Here is a 3,238-nt window from a genome sequence, read left to right as displayed (position 1 = left end):
AAAATAAATAATCCAATCCAAAAATGTGCCAAGGAACTGAACAGAGAATTCTCGAAAGAATACAGATGTCCAAAAAATATTTTGAAAAGTGTTCAACATCTATAACCACAGGGGAAATGCAAATTAAAACTATTTTGAGATTTCATTTCACTGCAGTCATAATGTCTATCATCAAGAAAACAAATAACAACAAATGTTGAAGAGGTTGTTCACTATTGCCAGGAGTATAAACTGTGCAAACAATATAGAAGTCACAATGGAGATGTCTGAAAACAACTAAAAATAGAACTATATCATATGGCTGGGTGTGGTGGCACACACCTTTAATCCCAGCACTCAGGAGGCAGAGGTAGGAGGATCTCTGTGAGTTTGAGGCCACCCTGAGACTACATAGTGAATTCCAGGTCAACCTGGACTAGAGTAAGATCCTACCTCGAAAAACAAAAAACCAACAAACAAAACAAAAGAACTGTATCATATGACCCAGGTAGACATACTATTCCTGACACATACTCCATTCCACATGACGGAATTTTACTTAGCTGCAAAGAAAAATGAAGTTATGAGACTTATAGGAAAATGGATGGAACTGGAAACTATATTGTGAGGTAACCCAGACTCAGAAAGCCAAATGCTGCATTTTCTTTCTCAAATACAGCTTTGAATTTTTAGACATGTGGATTTAAGTGGGAATGAATATATGTAGAGGCCAGGAAGCTAGGGGCCATGAGGTGGCAAGAAGTACCAAAGGTGGGTGATAGAACCGTGTGATATGAAAGTAACGGAGGGAATAGTGGGAATGGAGAGGCTTAAGGAGGATGGAAAGACAGTAGAAAGAAAGGAGGAGAGGGGCTGTCACAGTCCGGTTCACATTGCTGGTAGAAATCACCCAACCAAGAGCAGCTTCTGGGAAAAAGATTTATTTTGGCTTATAGGTTTGAGGGGAAGCTCCACAATGGCAGGGAAAACAATGGCATGAGCAGAGGATGAACATCACCCCTTGGCCAACATAAGGTAGACAATAGCAACAGGAGAGTGTGCCAAACACTGGCATGGGGAAAGTGGCTATAACACCCAACATAACCCCAACAATACACTCCCTCCAAGAGGCATTAATTCCCAAATATCCATCAGCTGGGAACCTATCATTCAGAACACCAAAGTTTATGGGGGAACACCTGAATCAAACCAACACAGGGGTTAACCTAATCTAAGCAGGTATTAAAAAGCCATAAAGAAACCTACTATTGTGTAAGCTAACTTAAACTGGAAAGATAGCTTAGTTGGTCATTTGCCTCAACCCAAAAAAGTTGCACATGATGGTGTAGGCTTATAATCCCAGTGCTGGTTTGGCAGAGACAAGCTGATACCTGGGGCTCACTGGCCCAGCCTTCCTGGCCTTGCAAGTCCCAGGCCAGTGAGAGACACTGCACTCTGCCTCAGAAAAGGTGGACTGCATGCTCACTTGGGCAGCACATATACTGAAATTGGAATGATACAGAAGTGAGCATGGTTCCTGCATAAGGATGACATGAAAATGTATGAAGTGTTTCCATATTTTTGCAAATAGCACATATCACACCACACACTCGAACACATAAACACATACATATCCCTTTGGCCTGCAGAGCCAAAGGATCCCGGTTCAATTCTCCAGGACCCACGTAAGCCAGATGCACAATGGGGCGCATATGTCTGGAGTTTGCAGAAGCTGGAGGCCCTGGCATGCCCATTCCCTCCCTCTCTCTCTCTCTCTCTCTCTCTCTCTCTCTCTCTCTCTCTCTCTCTCTCTCTCATAAATAATTAAATAAAAATATATTAAAACAAAAAAAAAAGTCACTTGCACAAACCCTTCCAAAAGTAACTAAATCCAAGAGGTTATAGAGAAATGGTTCCTAGCCATACTTACCTGACACTGAGTGTGTTCTAACCTTGGTTCTTGCATTCTGGATATATTTGTTTTAGAAACAATGGCATTTTTCACTTTAGATTCAGTTGTTAAAACAAAGAATGATCAGCTAAAGGCACAATTAGTAGTGGAAAGGAGATCTATTCCATGAGGTCTAGTGACCTCCATTTGGGGTCTTAACATGAGGCTTAGGTTTAGCTAGAAAGACGTCATCTGCATACCTAAGAGTCCTGGTCTGCACGTGTTCCCGCCATCTTCCTTATCTCAGCTCCAGGCTCTCCGGCAAGGTGGTCTGACTGCCTGTCAACACTTGCAAAATCTCCATCTGGAAGATAAGCTCCCCTCTGGTTATCAGCTGTCTAGTAGTCTTCATCATTTTCCTTCTCCCAGCGTGAGCTTCCTGGGGAAATTCCACATTCTTGGACCTATTGTGTCAGTGGTAAGGGAACAAGTATCTCTTCAGAACGTCAATACCAAATGTTACTTTGATAATGTGTGTGTGTGTGTGTGTGTGTGTGTGTGTGTGTATCACTTTTGATGATTAGAAGTCTGATGTGTTCTAACCCTGGTGCCTGCTCATTCTGCTTGTGATATTTGTTTCAGACGCAAGTACATTTCCCCTCATGATTCAAGTGGTAAAACAGAGTAGGGAAAGATAACTGATTATTGGTTGCTAGGGACTGAAGGGAGAAAAGAATGGGGATTAACTATTTAATAGGCACAAAGTTTCCATTTAAGAGAATGGAAATTTTCTGGAACTAGATTGTAGTACCAGATGTTCCACCTTCTGAATGCACTTAATGCCTTTGATCTGTGTAATTTAAAATATGAAGTAACAAGAAATTTCATGTTTCATATCATTCACCACCATCAGTCCAAATCTAGAAACTGCAACAATAAAAGTTCTTGTTTGTATGGGGTTTTAGTAATTACAATTTGGGAGGCATGGGTATAGACAGCTCTGTATAGTGTTCTAAGGAAGGCAGAAAAAGTGAAAGCTACATGTTGAAAAAGAAAAGGGTCTGTTTCACAAAGAGAGAAAGAAAGAATGTACACACAGAATGGAGATGTCCATGTGATAGGCATCTTGAGCCTCTGGTAATAAGGGAATTAACCAATCACTTATTTCTGATTTGCCCACAAGCCTAAAGTCACAGAGTAGAGGTGACTGTGTTCATATTTTAGGCAGTAGCTCTCGAGATCCTTAAGTCCTGATTCTGTAATGGCCTCCCAACTCCATTTCGAGGTTTTTCCACTGTTGATTTCATTGCAGTTTTCCTTCAGTTATCACAATCACATAAAACAAGAACAGGAGTGGGCGGGGGGAAG

General features: G+C 41.3%; 1 non-coding gene across 1 annotated transcript; it reads left to right on the top strand.

Annotated features, from left to right (window-relative positions):
- The first annotated feature begins 1,457 nt into the window (after positions 1–1,457).
- On the top strand, positions 1,458–1,561 carry LOC123460464. Its single transcript, XR_006637021.1, has one exon. It is a non-coding gene; the product is annotated as a U6 spliceosomal RNA (small nuclear RNA).
- Positions 1,562–3,238: the final 1,677 nt, after the last annotated feature.

The sequence above is a fragment of the Jaculus jaculus genome, chromosome 4 (genome assembly GCF_020740685.1).
Source record: "Jaculus jaculus isolate mJacJac1 chromosome 4, mJacJac1.mat.Y.cur, whole genome shotgun sequence".
NCBI classification, from domain to species: Eukaryota; Metazoa; Chordata; class Mammalia; order Rodentia; family Dipodidae; genus Jaculus; species Jaculus jaculus.
Note: the sequence above shows the minus strand (reverse complement) of the source record. Positions and strands in the feature narration are given on the sequence as shown.